We start from the raw sequence: 21,760 nt of genomic DNA, 5'->3' as shown, positions 1-21,760 counted from the left end.
TATGTCTCCATAGCCTGCTAATGCAGATTCAGCACACAGCTGACAGGATATGTGCGTGCCTAGAGAGGTCTGCAGTAGAAACACTGCAGCTGCGCTGCTGTATTACTGTCTAGATACTTACTACAGCTATGGAAGGGTTCTTCCATTGCTGTAGTAGATCCACCTCTCCAAGGAGGTGGTAGCTAGGTCGATAGAAGGATTTTTCCAATCCACCTAGTGCTGTCTACTCTGGGGCAGCAAAGAATCCTGTGGCACCTTATAGACTAACAGACGTTTTGGAGCATGAGCTTTTGTGGGTGAATACCCACTTCCTCAGATGCATGCATACTCTGGGGCGTACGCCAGTTTAGTCTCTCAGGCTGTGAATTTTTCACATCCCTGAACATCGTTGCTAGACTGATCTTACTTTCCAGTGGCAGCAAGCCTGATGTTCTGCAGGTATAAGAACTCCGCTACATCAAAGAAGCCCTTTTCTGCCAGCACAGCTGTGTCTACACAGGGGGTTGTGTTGGCATAGCCATGTCACAAGAGGGCATGTTTTTTTCACACCACTGACTGACAAAACTTGGATGGGAAGAGCTATAAATATAGACCAGGCCTTAATGTTCAAACTGGGGTTGAGTTTATAGTTAAAGTTGATTGCATTCTCTTATGCTATGTGACTGAAGGCAGGGTTGTGCCCCCAACGAGGTCAGTCTAAGGCCATCCAGCCACCCCCACACCAAGACCAACAATCAGAATTGAACCAAAAAAGCATTGCAGCCCTCCAGATTAAACTACTGTGTGCCACAGGCAGGGATCAGGAGGTATCAAAGGGTACAATGCCCGTGGCCCCTGCAATGGTAGGAAATTGAATTAGTGAGATACAAGATGATCACAGCAAGTGACCCACGTGGCCATGCCCCATGCTGCAGAGGAAGGTGGAAAATCTCCCTACGGCCATCACAGATCCCTGCCAATCTCACCTCGGGGAAAATTCTTTCAACACAGAATATGGTTAGATCAGTTAGACCCTGACCAAGGCAACAGCTAAGCACTTGAGAATTCTCAGTACCACCTTAGAGCACCAACCAACCCCCGTGTTGGATCTCTGCTTCCAAAGCAGGGGGAAAAAAACCCAGAATCTACCATCTAAATTCAGCTGACCCTAGTAAAATGACAGCACCATTTGTTTTGTGGAGATAACTCAATGGATTAACCTCAGTCAGTGGCATTATGCAAGCCATCTTAATTAGTGAACCTGTGTATTTATTGGATCTGTTATGTTAAGGGAAAATCTGCTTTGTGGATTTTTAGTTAAGAACATCTGGAAGATTTTGCTGTTGTGCTAGCGCTTGGCTAACTAATGGTTAAGCTAAAAATACCCAGCAGATAACACATAAAAAGGCTTTGACTGCAAGTCTGAACATACATGTCAGACTAAGCAAAGAATCTGAAGTGTCTTCCCGTGCCAGTCTCTTTACTAGATTATCCAACAGCCAAAAAACAGACTATGGGCAGAGCTACCAAAGGGATCTTTTAAACTACAGGATCACCTGAGTTTGAGATCTGCACATTTCAGCTTTCCCAAAGACACTTCAAAATGCACCCTAGTTTTTCTGAAGAAAGAGAGCATATTGTTATTGCTGTTAAAGTTCTGACCTAGACAATGAGATCTCCAAGGAACACTTTGGTGAAGCACAAGCAATGTTATGATTCAGCAGGTTGAACCCTTCCGTGTAAGTCAGCATTGGCCAACTGGAGCTGCTTTCAGATGAGTGGGAGGAGAGGGGTCCTGTTTCTGTGCTCATCACAAGAGGCCAGATCTCAGGGGTATCATCACAATCATAGAAGTTAGGTCTTCGTGTACAGTCCACCCTACAAATGCAGGGATTAGGGGGAGGGAGTGTTTTAATGCTTAATATTCCAAGGCACCTTCTGCCAAAGATGGGACATTAGGTCTGATGCACTAGCTAAATTCCAACTCTGCTAGTTTCATTCTGCATCCTAGAGTTAAAACTTTACCTTTTCAAATGGATACAGCATTCTCCTCCTGCCCTAAACTGTGGTGCTAGTCTATGCCAGAACATAAGATCGCCCAGCATGTCTCAGGGTGTGAAACAGCCACATATCCGAGACACTGCTAAGTCCCCTGCATAAACGATGCTAGATCAATAGAAGAATTCTTCTGCCAACCTATCTACCAACTCTCATGGAGGTGGGTTACCTGCAAATGATGGGAAAGCCCCTCCCATTGCTCAAGTGTCTATGCTGAAGTGCTGCAGCAGTGCAGCTGTAGCAGTTTAAGTGTAGACATGGCCGGTTTAGTTCTACCCTGGAATCCCAGAGTTATTACAGAGGTGGCCAATGTAATCTTTAAATGAAGTATTATACCTCAGGTACTATGAGGTTCAATCCCCTTGACACTAGGATAATAGGTACTCTGCAGCATTTCTGGAGTAGCTTCTTCTGTCAGGTCAAGGTCCTATGACAGCCACCACTTGGCAGCAATATCAAGGTCAATCTGAGTTACAAAGCAACCACTGGAGCTTATTTTTGTACTTGAAAGCCTCTCCCCAAGTTAGAGAAACCCGTTATTTTGGTTTGTTTGGAAATCTTTCTACCATCAGTGTTCCTGTGCCAGTTCATTCAATTCTGAGGAGATACAAGAGAATCGATCTCCCTTATTACACCCTGTCTAAGGATGGGTCCATTACACTTTGACCTTTGTTCTTCACATATTTTAACTGTTGGAATATACTTGGCAGTCTTACTAGCGTTCATGAATCCTTTCACTTCCTTTCACTGTTTTACAGCCAAAGTACATTTCAGAAGTTTTGCAGCTTTCTGCTTACAGAAATACAGAGTCAGGCTTAGCAGAAATGCTGGCTACCTCCAAAGAAGCACAACTGAGAGCTCACCAGCCACAGTCATGCAGATCTACAGAATGTTCCAAGCGACACTGATCACAATCCTACTAGTCACGTCCAAACTCAGATTTTATGTACTTTGGTACCTCTAACAATACTTTCTGGGACTATCCCATAGCCGTCAGAGTGATGCTTTTTACTGCATGAACTCTTCTTGGGTCCACGATGGAAGAAAATTCCAGCCATGTTCGAGGGCTTGGCTATGAAGAAACTAACTTGCATCTTCAGTTCTGATTGTAAATCTGTGCAAGGACACTTTTTTGACTGACTGTCCTATTTACCAAAGCAGGACGCTTGTATTCAGAAATAAGTGTCTTTACACAAACTGGCAAAGAGTTCTGTGGCACCTTAGGGTACATCCAGACTACCCGCCAGATCGACAGGTAGCAATCGATTTATTGGGGATCAATATCACGTCTCGTCTAGACGCGATATATCGATCCCTGAACGTGCTCCCATCGACTCCAGAATTCCCCCAGGGCGAGCAGCAGTAGCAGAGTCAACAGGGGGAGCCATGGCCATCGATCCTGTGCTGTGAGGATGGGAGGTAAGTCAAAATAAGATAGCACAGCTGAAGTAGACATATTCCCGTAGCTGAAGTTGCGCATCTTACAATTGACACCTTCCCCCCCCCACACACACACACTGTGTACACCAGGCCTTATAGACTAACGAACATATTGAAGCATGAGCTTTCACGGGTGAATACCCACTTCATCAGATGCAGCATCCGAGAAAGTGGGTATTCACCCACAAAAGCTCATGCTCCAATACGTCTGTTAGTCTATAAGGTGCCACAGGACTCTGCTGCTTTTACAGATCCAGACTTACAGGGCTACCCCTCTGATACTTCACATAAACTGGCCCTGACATAACTGAAGGTGTGAATTACAAGTGATGTAGTTATTTTAGTTCCAGTTGCAATGCGGTTAAGACTATACAGGTAACATAGGCATTGCCATTCCTTGGTCAGACCCAAGGTCTATCCAGCACAGTATCCTGTCTAACCGGGGCCAGAACCAGAAGCTTTAGAAAAAGCTTTAAGAACCCGGCAGTAAGCAGATGTGGGATCTGTACCACCACCCCACCCATCGTCTGATTCTGATCTAACAGGTTAAAAATAAATAAATTGGATATATACCTATCTCCTAGAACTGGAAGTGACCTTTCAAGGTCACTGAGTCCTGCCCCCTGCCTTCACTAGCAGGACCAAGTACCCCCCTCAAGGACTGAGCTCACAACCCTGGGTTTAGCAGGCCAATGCTCAAGTCACTGAGCTATCCCTCCTCCTGCTGAAGATTGGCTGGTCTGTGTTAAGCTGTGAAGAATGAGGTTTAATATACCTTCAGAAAAACCCATTCCTAGCTCTATACTGAAGCCTTCATCTAACTCACATCCTGCAGCTTTTCAGCAGTCTCTTGGAGGAGCCCTGTCAGTGTGCCAGACCCGCAAAGGGGGTCTCACTCTTTTACAAGGGGGATAGACTTTTACACAGCTGCAACATCTAAGCCTTAGCATCTAGGCTCTATACCATGAGCTCTGCCCAGTGAGTTCAACAGAGAGAGAGAGAGACTCTGTTCAGAGACTTTTTGCCCTCTTCAGAGATCAAAGCACCTCAGCAAATATTTACAGTGACACCAGGCAGCCTTTTCTAAACAGAGTAGGATTTGCTAGTCAACAGGAACATAACACTGGGGATTCCTCAGGCCAGCACAAAGGCATGGTCCATGCTGACTAAAGCCCCCTTGAGCCAAGCTTCTCTAGGCATCACTTGGTTTCCTCTCTCTACCCCCCCTCCCTTGCCCGTCATCAGTCCCAGGTCACAGCTGCTGTCTCTCCCAAGCCCAGTTCTTATCCTAGCCTCCTGTAACCTCTCAGTCCAGTGTCTTCCTCCTGCAGACCCATGTTGAGTTCACTTTTTCCACCTGCCCAAGTTTCTTGTTGATAGGTGTCAGCTATTCAGACCTTGGGGTTCTCATTGTCTTCCCGGAACCTCCATTGATAGGGGTTGGTTTCAGACAGTCCTGGAAGACCCAGTTACACTACCCCAGACAGTTACATGACACAAATCCTTATCTCCTGCTGTGCACCAGGACAGCATTTTAACCTTTCTATATTCAATAGCAGCCCTTTGTCAAGTCTGTGCAATGCTTGAGACAAGGTGGGTGAGGTAGTATCCTTTATTGGACCAACTTCTGATCATAAGACAGGCAAGCTTTCAAGTTTACACAGAGCTCTTCAACACTGCATTCTGCCATGCATATCATTCCTAAAAATTACAGAAGAGTCCCACTTTCATCAGACCAAATACACCCAACACTTCTAGGCCCCCCCAACAAACATATCGTGATCTTTTGTTTGCAGTGTTACTGTAGCCATGTTAGTCTGAGGATACTAGAGAGTCATGGTGGGAGAGGCAATATATTTTATTGGACCAGCTTCTGTGGGTGAAAGAGACAAGCTTTCAAGCTACACAGAGCTCTTCTTCAGCTTTTTGGGTGCCCAATTTGAGACACACAAGACCCGATTTTTCAGAGTACTTAGAATAATATAACACAATGTTCAAAGCACAGTTCTCACTGACTTCAGCTGCCCCTGTGAGTGCTCAGTACTCCTGCAAATCACACCCCAGGGTATCAACTCAGGCCCCCAGAAAGTGAGACACAGTTAGTGACCAGCAGTGAAAAGTTTGATTTCAGTGACATATCAGCATCACGTAGGAACTCCATGGCAGAGGCAAGGATAAAACAGAGTTCCCCAGGGAAGCACTCAACAACCTTAACCAGGAGATCATCCTCTCTTCCTGCAGTCCCATCTCATTCGCTACATACCTTCCAACTGCTGCAAGAAATGAGGCAGGGGTCCCACAGACACTCACTCCATTACACAACCTTGATTCATCCCCAAAGCAGGTTCATCCTGTATCTCCCTGCAGTATCTTTCTTATAAGCCTATTCGTCTCACGTCCATCCATGTTCTTTCATTGACTCCATACTCTTGTTTTCTGGACTTAACAGTTCCTCTCCTTGGTTGAGGGGGCAGGCTTTTGGTTCTGGGTGGGCCTAGATCAAGGATATAAACAGGCTTGTGCACCAAATGAACCCAGGATCCTGTGGGGAAAAAGTCTGATCATATAATTAAAGGGTATAATGCATTCACACAAAGGGGTTAAATTCAGGTTGTACAAGCAACTCTTGTAGATTTGTCTATGATTTCTTAGGTTTTTAAAAAGTAAAGTGAAAAAAAATCCATCATGTGGCATATTGAATCCACGTGCTTCATTAGCTGCACTGGAACATTTAGATCCACCCCAAAGTCCTCTGCCACTTGAGCTGATTGAGTGGCTGACAGCAGTAACAGGTTATCATCCTGTATGTGGAGCAGAGTTAGAGACGAAGGAAGTACTTTGCCAGAGGGTTTCACAGCTATTTGCTGACAGCAGAGGAATGGCGAGACTCAGGACTCCTGGTTCCAGTCCAAGCTTCGGTGGGGAGTGGGCTTGCGCTACTGGACACATTCTTTTGCCTATTTCTCCACTCATCTGTCCCACCTCTTCCTCACCCACAGCTCCTCATCTCAATCCCCTCACCTAGCCAGTCCCAGTCTCCACTCCTCAGGCTTCTTGTCCCACTCTTTATCCAGCCAGTCTCCCCATTCCTGGGTCCTCAGCCAATCAGTCTTCTCATTCCCCACCCAGCTCCACCAAATCTCTGCATTTGCCCTTCCCCTGGCTCCTTGTCCCAATTTCTTTGCCCAGCCAGTCCCAGTTCTCTACTGCGCTCAGGCTCCTTGGCAGATTTTGGTCTCTCCTCACCCACCATTTCCCGCTCTGGCACCTAATCCCAGATTCCTTGCCCAGCCAATCCTCTTCTCCCTTCCCCTCCCAACTCCGTGCCCCAAATTACTCCGGCCCCAACTCCCCAGGTCTTGTCCCTTCTGCACGATTCAGGCAGTTTCGTCTCCCCTGCTAACTGGGCCCAGTGGGGGTACGGAATGAGAGCACAGGAGAGACAAGCTCCCAGATATTAATTCTGGTGCATAGACCCAGCACAGTCCAGAACAGCAAGGAATTGCAATTGCAGGGAAAGTCCTGTTCAGCCCTGGGCTGGAGCACACAATTACAGAAATCTCAAAAGGTCATCTAGTCTCATCCCATGCACTTAGGCAGGGGGCTAAGTATTATCTCTAGACCAGCCCTGACAGGTGTTTGTGTAACCTGTTCGTCAAAACCTCCAGTGATAGAGCTGTCACAGTCTTCCCAGGTAATTTTTCTGGTGCTTAATTGCCCTTAGAGTTAGGAAGTTTTTCTAACAAGCCTCCTTTGCTGCTATTTAAGCCTATTATTTCTTGTCCTATCCTCAGTGAATAAGGTGAACAATTTATCACCCTCCTCTTTACAACAACCTTTTACATACTTGAAGACTGTTTTGTCCCCCCTCAGTCTTCTCCAGACTATACCAATCAGTTTTTTCAATCTTTCCTCTTAGGTCACATTTTCTAGACCTTTAGTCCAGAAGAGAGCAACAAAAATGATTCTCCAATTTGTCTACATCTTTCCTAAAGTGTGGTGCCCAGAACAGGGCACCGTACGCCAGCTGAGACCTGATCAGTGCTGAGCCGAGTGGAAGATTACTTCTGTCTTACAACACTCCTGCTAATACATCTCAGAATGATGATCACTTTTCCGCAACAGTATTACATTGATGACTCATATTCAGTTTGTGATCCACTATAATCCACAGATCCTTTTCTACAATACTCCTTCCTAGGCAAGGATTTCCCATTTTGTATTAGTGCAATTCATTATTCCTTCCTAAGTTATCAATGCCCCCTCAATACACCTTTCAAGATCCTCCTACACATGCCTATCACAACATGTACACCTCATTCAGCACACTAAATGTAGTGTACACTTCATCCAGCACACTAAATGTCCCAATAACTATGCAGGTGAAACCAGACAGCCACTATGCTGTCAAATGAACTTGCATAGAAAAATAAGACAAAAAAGCCACCATATCACCAGTGGGTGAACACTTTTCACAGAGCGCTCACTCTATATCTGACCTCTCAGTTCTCATCCTCAAAGGAAACATGCACAACACCACCTTCTAATGATGAGCCTGGGAGATTAGATACTGAAATTCATTGACTGAATGGAGAGCCTGGATTTATGGTTTATTACAACAACCTATAACTCACTTAAACTCCCTCAACTTCCCACCCATGACTGGAGAAGTAATAATGGGCTACTTCAACTTCACTTGAAATGCATGTTAATGATTTATGCTAAACAATCTGTTCCACCTTTGTGATAGAGAGTACATTTCCCAGACCTGAAGAAGAGCTCTGTGTAAGCTCAAAAACTTCTCTCTCACCAAAAGAAGTTGGTCCAATATCATTTTGTCGTCCCAATATCCAAGGACAGCACAACTACAACAATACTTCATATAGAGGTGGCACAGAAGTTTCAGCTGCCTTGGGTCTAGTCCACACTACAGATATAAAATGATATAACTACATTGCTCAGGGTATTAAAAATCCACACCTCTGAGCAACTGAGGCATAGTCTACACTACAGAATTAGGTCGACATAAGACAGCTTACGCTGACTTAACGCTGTAAGAGTCCACACTCAAACGTAGCGTCCACCGATATAACTCATCCACTACACTGACTTAACGCCCCGTCTGCAAGATGCATAGCACTTAGGTTGATGTAGTTCAGTCAATGCAGCGTCAGTGTAGACATTGCATTGCTTACATTGACCCTTGCTGCCTTTCAGAAGCCATCCCACAATGACAGTTAAAGCACGCCTGTTGAGGACATGCCCCACTGACACAAAGAGTGTAGTGTGGATATACAAAAGCAGTCTCTGTACGTCAATGCAACTTATGTCAATTGTGTAGCGTAGATTTGCCTGCATTTATACTAACCTAACTCTGCGTATATGTTGACAGGAGAGCTTCTCCTGTCAACATAACCTACCTCCCTGAGAGATGGTAGCTAACTACACTGATGGGAGTGCTCTCTCCCATCGGTGTCAGAGCATTTTCACTTAAGCACTACAGCTGCATCAGTGCAGCTGAGCCAGTGAAGCATTTTAAGTATAGACCCAATCTTAGCATCCACTGTAGTTGAGTATCTTTTGTTCTCTAACCGAAGTGGCTCCTCAAAGCTTAATCTTTGTTTGCGACCAGCAAATCTAATGTAGTCAAAATGGCAAATTTTAAAAGAGTCCTTAAACTTAGTGTCTTGTGGTAACGCATTTCACATGTTATGCATTGCATTTCTTGGTTTTAAAATTGTTGCCTCTCAATAGCACTGAAATTCCCCTATTCACATTAGGAAAATAAATACAAGTGCACGACATAACTTTTAATACCATATATTATTCTGTACCACAATTATGTCATCCTATCTGAAGTCAGTCCTAATCTCTTCCTTCCCCGTTCATAAGGTTGCAACCAAGAAGTTTCATGTAGAAATTGCATAACACTAAGGAGATTTTTCCATGTGACTAAGTTAGATTCCCTGATAGAATTGGTTTTACATCTTCTTCCTTGTTAATATATTTCATATTGCAGCCTGACTGATGCTTCTATATGTATTTAAGGGTGATCATGATGGTGGTTTGATTTCTTGAGCAGGGTTGTGTTTTCAAGAGATGTTTTTTCTCCTAGCAAAAACCACCCAGTAACTTTTCACCTTCATTTTAACTTTCATGTCACACAGCCATTTATATTAACAGTTCTAGATGAAATTATTAGCTTCTTATTTTTCAGTCCTTGGAGTGCTGAATCCATTAGTTTCTCCATCTAAAATGTAATAAATATGAAGGCTGCTGATCAATATTGTAAGCGAGTGATTAGACAAGATGAATATCTGAATCAACATCTCATGTTGTAGTAGGAGGAAAGCACTTTATTACTTCAGTTCATTTAAACTGCAAACATTGTCAAGACTTAAGTAGCAAGATAAAAAGGCTTCCTGCTTCCCCAAGTGCAGAAAATGTGTGTGTAAATTGTACAGCATCAAGGTATGCTATTGAATGATACAGTCTTAAGTGGGAGATCAGAGCATGAATTTAATCCTGCAAGTAAGATGTCTTTTCAATGACTGCAAGGGCAATGTAGCTGCAACAACAGATTCCTGTCCCAGGCCTTCCTGCAGCTATTCAAGAGCATTTTTGGGGGGGGTCCAAAAAAAGAAAAAAGGAGCAAAGATCAATGACTATGTCATAAGAACAACTGAAAGGCAAATAACTGAACTGAAAGTCTGGATTTTTTTTAAACTAACATCACTTTGAAATGTAGCACAAGATGAGCTATTTAATAAGGAAAGATTGAAGTACTTTCTCCAGAATACAATTTCTCCAGACATCAACTTGCAGGTTTATTAAAACTAGATGCTGCAAGTGACTAAAGAGGAAATATTAATAGTCAGTCCTAGAAGAATCAACATTGGCATTAATGCAAAATGGTTGGTCATAGAGGACAAGCAGTTAATTGTTACAAGCATATACACACAGGGAGAGGAAACATTCCTATTTCGTGCTACTCCTTCAGCAGCAACAAAAAACAAAAAACACAAACTACAAAGTGTCAGTTTCTGAAGATGTGAGCATATCACAAGATCTTTGAAGTTTTTGTTTTGAGAAAATTTAAGTGAAATCATCCTAAACATCAGATGGGTTCTCAGCCATTTTTCCAGGAAGAGTTAAATAATACCACTGAACAGTTCTAATGCATGCTGTGGAAGTTCAGGCATCAGTCCTTTACAGTCCCACAGCAGGTAAGCGCCTGACCTTCCTGTTGGTGTCACTAAGCATAACCCTACGTAACTCGGGAGGGTGGAAGGCCACAAGAGTATGGAGCCTTCCTGGTTTTAGGCCTCAGCAGACAAGAGTCCCTCCATGTTTGGACTTTAATCGACCTAAAAGGCCAGGTGTAACAGCCGTTATCAGTTGCAACAGTTCTAACTGGTTTAAAGCAAAAATAATGAGGCCTGTGCACCTTTAGCAGAAGGACAAGATAACTTGTAGAAGGAAAACCTACTAACGAGCTGTCGCAGCCAAGATTACTTAATGCACCTGCGCTTACGTAACTGCTACAGGGGGAGGAAGGAGGAGGAGAGGGGAAACGGGGGATTGCTAGTCAGTGAGAAAAGTTCTCATGGATATAAAGGAACAGACTGCTTGTTTTAGGTGTGCTTGATCTGAGTCAATCTCCCTGCACCGCTTTGAGATCTCAAATAAACTTGGTTTGCTTCTCCACCCTGGTGTGTTTATTGGCGCGGCACACCAGGCGACGGACCCCCCCCCCGCTGTTGCTTGGCCTCAGGCAGTTATCTGCCGGCAACAGTTCTTGGCGCCCAACGTGGGGCATTGAGGCTAAAATTAGCCTTGCCTGGATCCCTTCTGGTGGTCGACGGATTGCGGTGACAACCGACGCCCAGCGCGCACCGGTGACTTCACCGGGGGCCTCGGTGGAGACACAGTTCGACTGACCCCAGAGGGCACAACGGTGCAACGCGCTCGAGTAGTGGAGAAGCAGTTGAGGGCGACGGTGAGGAACCGGTCCCTTGGATAAGGTAGGAACAGTCCAGTGGTCTGAATTTTTGCCTGTTATGACCTGGGGACGCCCAGTGTCACCCTAGGATATGGGGCAGGGACGGAGTACAGGCAGGGCACGGTGTACACCCTTAGAATGCATTCTAGCGAATTGGGAAGTGCTTGGATCAGATCCACTAACTAAAAGCAAATTAAAAAGTTCTGTATAGTAGACTGGCCTCAATATCAACTAGAGGACCAGAAAGGTGGCCACCGGAAGGATCACTTAATTATAACATGATCCTCCAATTACTCCTGTTTTGTCAGTAAATGGGTAGCTTCTGAAGCTGTTTGCATGGAGAGCTCTTGTAAAAATACCCCACTGTAGCTCCAGTTCTTCCCTCTGTCTGGCAGAGTGCAAGGATCCAAAAGCAGGTTAGGGATAGTGCAGGGACAAAGGAGGGACCTGTCTAGAAAAGGGAGACCCTATGTCCTAGTGCACTCTCTCCCTGTTGTAGCTAAAAAGCAAGATCAGATGCAGAATGGTACTGGGGGCCAGTGTGAGTGACTGTTACCGGAAGACGCCCAGAGTACCCTGTGAAGCAAAAGCTCGTGACCAGGACTACTCTAACGCAAGCCCGGTAACTAGTGGATCTTTAGGAGGTCCGACCCATGGTGGGCTGACTTGGCCTGGCATCGTCTGGTGAGGAAGCTGCCTGGGTCTAGGAGTGTGTGTACCCATCTTCCCTTCCCCTTTCCTTTCCGTGTGGGCTACTGACAGTCTGATCATCTCACTGGATGCAATCAGAGTAAGCGGCGCCGTCTCCGAGAGACTAGCCGACGCTCTTTGCTGAAGGGAGGTGTAGGAGGGTCGTGGCCATCCTCGTTAGCCTCTCCTGTGTAAGTACCCTGTAGGGAAAAATCCTTAGTTTATGAGCCGCTAGCGCGGACAGGGCACCCTCCCTGTGTGTGTAAGTGGAAAATGGGGGGGGGGGGCAGTCTAAACATTCCACCTCACCCCCTAGGGTACCCCAGCATATTACATGTACGTACATTATGGTTCAACAACCTGCAGGTATTTAAAAAAATGGAATATTTACATGCATGAAAATCCATCTAAACAATGCCCACTAGAAGGTACTTCAATCTAAATAAGATCATACATCTAAGAGGATCGTTTAATCACCAAAAAGCCCTGACACAGGGTGAGCAAATTTGTCTATTGAGAAAAGGAACGGGTTAATTTAAAAATCATCTTGGCCCAGGGATGGAAGGGGGGGATTGCTCTGCGTTCAAGGTCCAGAATCAAAGCAGACTATGCTAAGTACAAAGAAAAACTGCTTTCGGCCCCAGCTGGCTGTGAAGGAAAAAATATAGACAGAGGCAAACCAAAGGCAATACAAGTTACAGAACTAAGATTACATTTGCAAAGCTTAACTGTCCAGTAAGATCCAACAGTGTGCCTTTGTGACCCCGGAGCCGGTGTGGCTTGGTGACACTAAAAAAGCCGCAGGCAGCTGACCTGGACTGGAATCTCTGAAAGAGACGCTGCAGAAGATTCCAGGGTGCAAGAGAACAGCCCTCCAAAGAGTGGAAGCATGTTAGAAATTCTGGACAAGCTGTATACAGGATAATCTCCAGTCCACCTCTCCCCCCCTCTCTGAACATTATACACAGAAGTGGCCAGTCTGGACGTACGTGTGTGGGTATGAAAGGGGCTTGGGGCATTAATGTTTTCCTGAGTAATGAGGGAGCGTTCCCAACACTCTCCGTTGTTGTTTTATTATTTTATTAATGGAGCTTTAAAATAAAGAAAACACACCATATAACTGTATCTTCCCCCAACGATCCTGTAGTGTCAGCCTGATCACCTGACACGAAGGATAGATTGGTAACAGAAATTTGTCACAGTTTGGTGAGCAATTAAGAAGGGGGAGGGGCCTGCAGAATTTACACCATCTATTTGTTTTACCCTTGTTATTTTGTGTTTGCTTTGCTTGGTACTGTTGGTGTTATATGTTGAGAACTGCATGAGTAAAAGTGAGTCCTAATAGGATAAGAAAACGCTATCTGGTTCTGGTTCTGTTCTGTTTAACCGGTTACTGTTGTTTTCCTGCTCTGTTCATTTGGGCGTTAGAAGTGTGGGCGGAACTGAACCTCTCGTTCGTAATTCCTCGGAGTGGAAGCCATGCGTGCGAAAAAGCTCTGAGGTTGAATTGAGATCCTTCTGTCCCATCCCTTGTAGTGGTCAGTGTATAAAAGTGGAAAAGTTTGGCTTAGATTGTAATTCCCTCTGCTCTCTGTGTAATTCTCTTTTCTGTTTAAGTGTCAAACAAATGAATAAGTCTCTGGGTAAACCCTCTAAGAATAGTCCTTTAAATTATATGTTAAGTAAATGGCCTTTGCCCAATGGGCCATGTGTTTTTGTCCAGGTGGCAAGCCTCATGAAGGAGGACTCGGGTAGTCTTGTGAGTAAAAAATGTTTAAGGGAAGAGACCAGGAGGGGTGGGGGCTAGATGAGAAGCCCACCCTCCTAGCTAAACTGGTAGTGGAACAACTTGGTGCCCATGAAAGGGACGGTTCAGCAAGAAAAGCAGAATTGGGCCCAGGCAGGCAGGCAACAGACAGAGATTGGAAAACAGGTTGGAAAACTTTAAGGGTGTAGTGGAAGGAAGAAGTCAGTAAGTGTAAGCATGGAGATTTCAAATACCCAGAACTTACTTGAAATGGTAATTTAAGTTGATAAAAGTGGCTGTTGGGAGACAAGCAAGTGATTTAAGGGAGAGTGAAAAGTTAACTCTGTAGTTGCTGAAAACGGCAGTTAAACTTTGTAAAAATGCTAAAGAAAAAAAGTTTTTGGTGTCTGTGAAATGTTTGTAAATAAATTCAGGCAAAGAAGTTATTGGATTGCAATCATTTGGTATGGCTATGAACAATTTAGTTGAATTAGCTAAAAATGTATACAGTGTTATGTAATTGAAAACCTAGGCTGCTTATGAAACAAATACAAGAAAATATGGGGTAATTCCTCTGTTTTTGCCTGAAGTCAACAAGTGTATTTGTATATTTCAAGTGATAATTGTCTGCCCAAAAAGGGTGGGTAAACCTCTCTTTTTCTGTCTTTCAGATAATCAGAGAAAACTGATGCCAGCTAAACAGCATTCAACGTACCATGCATTTACTGGCACAATAGGAATCATGTTTTCTGTTCTATGTTCTGTCCTGTGGTGTTTGTCTTGTGGCCGGAATTTTTGTGTTTAATATTTTTATAAAATAGTCTAGTTTAAAATCAAACAAAAAGGTTAAATTAAAATGCAGATATTTGTTTTGTTCAACTTAAAATACAAAATGTTTGAATAAATCAGAAGAATGTGATATACTAAAGTCTAATGCATTTCCTCAAAAAAAAATTTCATTGGCCAAACTGTTAATTGCAAAAATTGTTGTTAAAATTTGCATACCAACAGTCTTTAAAAGCAAAGACATGAAAAGTTAACCCACTCCCCATATTGTACATGAAATCTTTCTGGCTACCTCAGATTTCTAGCCAGAGGGCTGGGGATGGTGCAAGGCTATTGGACTAAAGGTTGTATTAAGTGAACTCCTCAAAGTGGGTGTGCTTGTCCTGGCTTGTTGCTCCAAAGCTCTGTAATAAGGTTATTTTAGTAAAAGGGTGTGTGTGGCATATATTAAATAATAAGACAAATTATTGTATAATGACAATGTGTATGTCTTCATTGTTGGGAAAAAGGTGTATAAGTGGAAGTTTCCTTTGCAGGTTAAAAAAAAAAAGAAAGAAAGAAAGAACAAAGCACATAATAAGTTAATGGGAAAAAAAAATTAGCTAGCAAGCTCAGGCTATAGATAAAACACTAACTCCATTCAAGAACACTGCTCACAGTTAAAACTTGGCTAACAACTAGAAAAAGAAGGGCTTAAATTTGCCCACACAGCTATAAGATCTAAAAAACATTGCAAGGCACTAATAAAATGAGTTAAGTTTCTTTTATCACAGGTAAAAAAGGGCTACCCAAAAACCCTAGCAGCCCTGCCACTCCTTGGAACCAGGAGACGGAATTGATGTAAAGGTCCACCGACAAAAAACTGCCTTGGCTCCATGCTAAAAAGGCCCTTAAGTCCTGCTACCTACCAACACCGCTGTGAAGTGCCAAAGACTGACTGGTTGGACCCAAAATTCTCACTGCAAAAAGACCCCTCCACATCGGGAGAATTCTCCTACCGATGATTAGCCTACTTCACCTTCTAGCTCCACTGTGCCTTCTGAACAGTAGGGAAAAAGTACAAGGATGCTGCACCACAACTGGTTTGGAAAAAAAAAGAAACACTCGCTCCACTAAAATTGCCAAAGTCCAGAAATTCCTAACTAAAAAGAACATTAAAAACTAACCCTGGTAAAAAAACAAAAAATTATACACTGGTGGAAGGACATTTGTGGGACCCATGTTCGGAAATGTGGTATTAATTGGATTTTGGGGTTTATTCTACAGGCTGCGCCCTGTGTTTTGGATAAATCCTTCAGCATCTCTCTCTCTCTCTAATTGGATTTTAAACAACAAGTACCCAAAAAGTTTGTTCTGCTACTAGAAATTTTACCTGTATTAAAACCATTCCAGTAACTAATAATATATGCTATTAATGGAAATGCCTTTTAACAGTACTTGAAAATAGTTAAATAACAGGTGTATTGTAGTACTACACCAAGAAAAGATGGTATTAAATATAACTGAGGCTGGGAAGGCATTGCAGTGGGATCTAGTATGTTTAGGAATTCGCGATTTCCTAAATAACCAGCTAATGGCCATTCGAAGTAATCTTGAGTACCAGACTTGGCCCACTGCCCTTACAGACGCATCAGAAATACCATCTGATCTGTAATCATGAAAAACATACTTGGACACTTCCTGGGTGGAAGTGTGGCTCCCAGGGCTGGGTGTGCGCCCTTATAGGGAATGAATGCTGTACTTATGTCCCAGAAAGCGCACAGAATATTAACAAGCACATCCTGTCAGCCAAACAGGCTTTTAAACAGTGAAAGGCCCAGGAAAGGAAACCTACTCTGATTCCCTCTGGGGCTGGTTACTCAACCTGGAAAAACTAGGAAAAGGCATTGTTCACCTCCTGCTCACTGGTGTGGTGTTGTGTATTGTTACTCTTCTCTTGCTTGCTTGCTGTAAAGCACTCCAGCTCCCTAGAGCTTAATCACATGTTATCCTTTAAATGTGAAAACACTCAGCCAAAAGTCTGTTGAGTATTCTCAAAGAAGGGAGTTGTTGGTGTCACTAAGCATAACCCTACGTAACTCGAGAGGGTGGAAGGCCACAAGAGTATGGAGCCTTCCTGGTTTTAGGCCTCAGACGACAAGAGTCCCTCCATGTTTGAACTTTAATCGACCTAAAAGGCCAGGTGTAACAGCCGTTATCAGTTGCAACAGTTCTAACTGGTCTAAAGCAGAAATAATGAGGCCTGTGCACCTTTAGCAGAAGGACAAGATAACTTGCAGAAGGAAAAACTTACTAACGAGCTGCCGCAGCCAAGATTACTTAATGCACCTGCGCTTACGTAACTGCTACAGGGGGAGGAAGGAGGAGGAGGGGAGGGGAAACGGGGGATTGCTAGTCAGTGAGAAAAGTTCTCATGAATATAAAGGAACAGACTGCTTGTTTTAGGTGTGCTTGATCTGAGTACAGGGGGAGGAAGGAGGAGGGGGGAGGGGAAACGGGGGATTGCTAGTCAGTGAGAAAAGTTCTCATGAATATAAAGGAACAGACTGCTTGTTTTAGGTGTGCTTGATCTGAGTCAATCTCCCTGCACCGCTTTGAGATCTCAAATAAACTTGGTTTGCTTCTCCACCCTGGTGTGTTTATTGGCGCGGCACACCAGGCGACGGACCCCCCCGCTGTTGCTTGGCCTCAGGCAGTTATCTGCCGGCAACATTCCCAATGACTATAGAATACTCAGTATCTACATTTCTATCCTCCCAACTACCATAAAAGTATCAATATTTGCACTGGTTTCAGAGTAGCAGCCGTGTTAGTCTGTATCCGCAAAAAGAACAGGAGTACATGTGGCACCTTGGCAACTAACAAATTTATTTGAGTGTAAGTTTTCGTGGGCTACAGCCCATTTCTTCAGATGCACTGAGGTCTGATCAAAATACAACACACACTCAGCATGAGGGGCTCTGCAGAGAAAAGTTCACAGAAGCAACTGAAGGCTTCCAACAGACTTGATGGAGTACAGCTGGCAACACTTGCTGCAGTATTGGTAAAATCTAGATCGACCTAGTAAGAACTGGACCACCACAAGGACAGGAGAGAGGCAACAGAACCTTCCTTCCACTTGCTCCTAAACACAAAGACAATCTGTTGAGCCCAAAATAGGAAGAGGCCCTTGAAACAAAGCTGCTGGAATCCAAGCCTCATGTCATCCCTTCTCCTAGCATTTTAATTGGAGATCCAGATATCTACCCAAATCTGTTCCCAAGGAGGCGGACATATATCACTGCCATCCAAATAGTGGAAGATTGTGAACAGTCACTGAAGACAAGACAGTTGCATTCAAGTGTCAGCTCTCTACAGTACTCAAACTTTTATGCAATCAACTCAGCCTCCATCATGTTTGGATGGGTATGGGCGATATTCAGAATTAAAATAAGTGTTGAAAAAAATGCAAGTAAGTTGAAAGAGTAGGAAAGAACAAAAGCTGGAGGCCTAGCCAGTCAAACTGGGAACATTAATGTTTCTATCACATTTCAAACTTTCCATTTCGGAGAGCGTGCCATTTGTTTCATGAATATGATTACAATGTAAGCACACATTATGCAATTGAAACAAGACAGCCTGTTTTCACTCAGATAGGATTCTCCCAATAAGAAATTGTAATGACCCTTGCTCTATCTCAATTTCTGAGTTTAAACAATTTAAAATCCAACCTGCACCTCTCTCTAATACACATTATACAATAAAACACAGGAAGGACAATGCTGCACCTAACAGCTAAAGTCTCCCCATCAGTGATTTCATTAGCTCAGCGCTGCTGTGGATTTTACAGTACACGATGGAGTAATATGCCCATTTCACCAGCCAAACAGGCTCAGAAGCTGTGACTTGTCCCAAGTCATGGGAAACAAGTGGCACATATGAATATACTCCAGAAGTCATTGTTTAATTCCATAGTGACAGGAAATGCCTAATCTCCATGCTCTAACCGCTGAGACTGCTTCAAACATTACTCAAAATGAAATCACAGCCTTATGATTTGTGGCAAGAACTTGGCCCTGCTGCAGTACCATTGTGGCTGTATCTAGGTTCTGGACTTTAGAATAGTCATGGCTCAAATTATAGGAATTATTTTGGGAAAGTTCTATGGCCCGTGTTATACAGGAGGTCAGACTAGACAATCACACTGGTCCCTTCCAATCTTGGACTCTATGAAAAGCCAAGCCCATATATATTATATAAATGGTGTGGAGTTTGACACTGCTAGCCAGAGACTAAGGACGGGTCTATGGATGGATATATTCCTGACGAACTCCATGTGTGGAGACTTATTCCAGAACAGGAGTGCTTTTTTTCTGCTGTGCTCACCTTCATTTCAGGTGAAGAGAACAGAAAGAAGAAACTTTTTTCTGGAATAAGAGTGTCCATCCATTGCATTCATCAGGAATAAGTCCATGTGCAGACCAGCCCAAGGGTGGTGAGCAGCTCACCTAAAAGCAACAACCGAGCCGCCCCCAACTGGGGCAGCAACAACTAGATGTGTAGTAGGTCGTAAGACGCCTGTTTATACTGGTCAAGGAAGCCCTCTTAGCAACCAAATACGCATCTAGTACCATTTCAACTTTACATGGGCCCTAGTCTATGGCATTTTAAAGCTGCTTCATATGCTGTAATGAGATTTTATATTGCATCCTCTCCTGTCCTTAAGATCCTACTCACTGCTGGATCTAGGCTTGAACAGCTACTTTGCCTTAGCAAAGCTGCTAGAAGGCAATGGAATGCACACAGTATGTAGCTTCAAAAGGGTACAATACAGTCATAGGGTAAAACACCCTACAGACTGGAACAGCAGTTTAGTTAACTGACACTATTTGTTTTGCAATTATAACCCTTAGCTGGGGGGTTAGATACTGAATACAGCTCCAGAGCATTTCCTGACAACACTACAGGTACCCCCATTTAGAAGGATAGCAGGTCACTTGTAACATTAAGAGGCTTGTGCTAGCACTGATCATTTCCTGGATTCTTTCTGAAAAGGTTTTCCTCACTCTCCCCCTTCACCAGAAGGGTTTTATCAAATGCAGAAGTGACCAGATTGATGTGTTCTCACACTTAAAGTACCCAAAATAACTGTGCTTTAGACAGCTTTTTTTTTTTTGGAACAAGCTCAAAAAAATTTATAATCAGCCTCTGAGCATTAATGTTACATATAGAATACTATGAAAGGAAAGTGATCTAGTGACAGGAGCACACGAACAGGAAGCGGGGCTTGGATTTTGTTTCCAGCTCTGCTACTCAACTTTCTGTAGGACCTTGGGCAAGTCACTGAACCTGTTTCTCAGGTTCCCCATCTGAAAGGTATTCCTATTTTACAGGGATGTCATGAGGTTTGTTAGTAAACAGCTTTTAGGTCAGAATGAAAAGCCCTATCAGTGCAGAACAAAGTGAAATATTACTGGATTTGAGTTTCGAAAGACTAAAGAATTCCAGACTAGCAGGAAAAGTTAGTGTTTCTAAACATGTTAACACCCTGATCACTAATGAAGAGTATCTGCATATTTGACTGGGAAACTCTGCTGCCACCTTCTGAAATAATGATTACTGCAGGTATCTACAGCCAAAATACTGGACTAAAAATAACTTCTTTTCCCACATGTTATGACATCACAAGCCTGAGGGGTAATTGTTTCCCTCTTCCTGGTCAGTTAGATGCCATAGTCAACAGAGTCTTCACTATTGCTCTGAACAGCATGTATGCTGGTATTAAAGAGACAAGATTGGTGAGGCAATACCTTTTATTGGACCAACTTCTATTGGCGAGACACAAGTGTTCCAACTTACGCAGAGCTCTTCTTCAGCTCTGGGAAAGGTACTAAAAGTGTCATCGCTAAATATAAGTAAAAGTTTTGTTTGATCTCTTTCACCATCCCCTCTTTCACCCCAGGGAGAGGGACAGCTCAGTGGTTTGAGCATTGGCCTGCTAAACCCAGGGTTCTGAGGTCAATCCTTGAGGGGGCCACCTGGAGATCTGGGGCAAAATCAGTACTTGGCCCTGCTAGTGAAGGAAGGGGGCTGGACTCAATGACCTTTCAAGGTCCCTTCCAGTTCTAAGAGATAGGTATATCATCAATTACTATCACACCCCAAAACACTGGGTGGATTTGACAACATCAAAAGCCAAGACTTTCCATCCCAGGTCAGTGCTAAGATAGGTTTGCTTAAGTTCACCACTTAAACAGCCAACCTACCTTTGTGGGAGTCACACCCTTAATTTTTTCCATTTCTTTTTTAAAAGGCATGGGGAGTTGAATCATTAATCTTGTACTATGTATTGATCATTAAATGAGTTACAGTAACAGGTTACAACACAGATGAAGTACATTGCTCTTGTAGGAATATACAGTTCTAAGACATCTTGGCATGAATTGGTTGTCTTGTTGGCAGTTTCAGCAAAGAGGCAGAAGACCGAGTAGGCCACAAAGACTAAGCTATCCTCTGACCCTTAGATGTGGTCTCTAGGTGTTTGGTGACATTGGTGAAGCAGTGTGGAGAGCCTTGTACTGCTGCTGTACTCGGTCTAGAGGACTGCAGGCTCCAGGGCTGTCAAGTTGGCACCTTTCACGAGCACTATAGCCACACAAAGAAAGAAGACATGTCTTTTCTGAAACTGAACTGCAAGTCTGAGTCTAGATTTTATTTAGAAAGACTGTGAAAAATGGAAGCCATAGTACAAATCTAATGCTGTATTCTAAAGAGCCTTCTAAAACTACTACATAGACAAGGCAAACACCTCTACAAGCAGACATGGTTTCCATGAACATTTTGGATTGGATATTTACAATAAATAGGTCAATCTACCTCTACCACATTAACTCAATCATACAGACTTGCAGGAATAGTGGCACAGTTTGCAGCTCTTTCATTAAACCCAGTTAGGAAAGTTATTAGCTGCAAGTGTTAGCTAGCACCATACTCTTGGGAAGTAACAGTCTCAAGAGCACAAGGCACTTCATGGGGGAGAGATTAAAAAACCCACACACCATTAGAAAGGTATAACATTC

At 43.5% G+C, this 21,760-nt stretch overlaps 1 protein-coding gene across 2 annotated transcripts in view; it reads right to left on the bottom strand.

Moving 5' to 3' along the window:
• The window catches only part of CCM2 (CCM2 scaffold protein), an 84,630-nt gene that overhangs the window by 61,852 nt on the left and 1,018 nt on the right, over positions 1 to 21,760 (bottom strand). The gene's annotated exons all lie outside the window — the stretch shown is intronic.

Source organism: Gopherus evgoodei, chromosome 2 (assembly GCF_007399415.2).
Source record: "Gopherus evgoodei ecotype Sinaloan lineage chromosome 2, rGopEvg1_v1.p, whole genome shotgun sequence".
In the NCBI taxonomy this organism is placed as follows: Eukaryota; Metazoa; Chordata; order Testudines; family Testudinidae; genus Gopherus; species Gopherus evgoodei.
The sequence above is the reverse complement of the archived record's forward strand: the minus strand, read 5'-3'. Positions and strand labels throughout refer to the sequence as shown.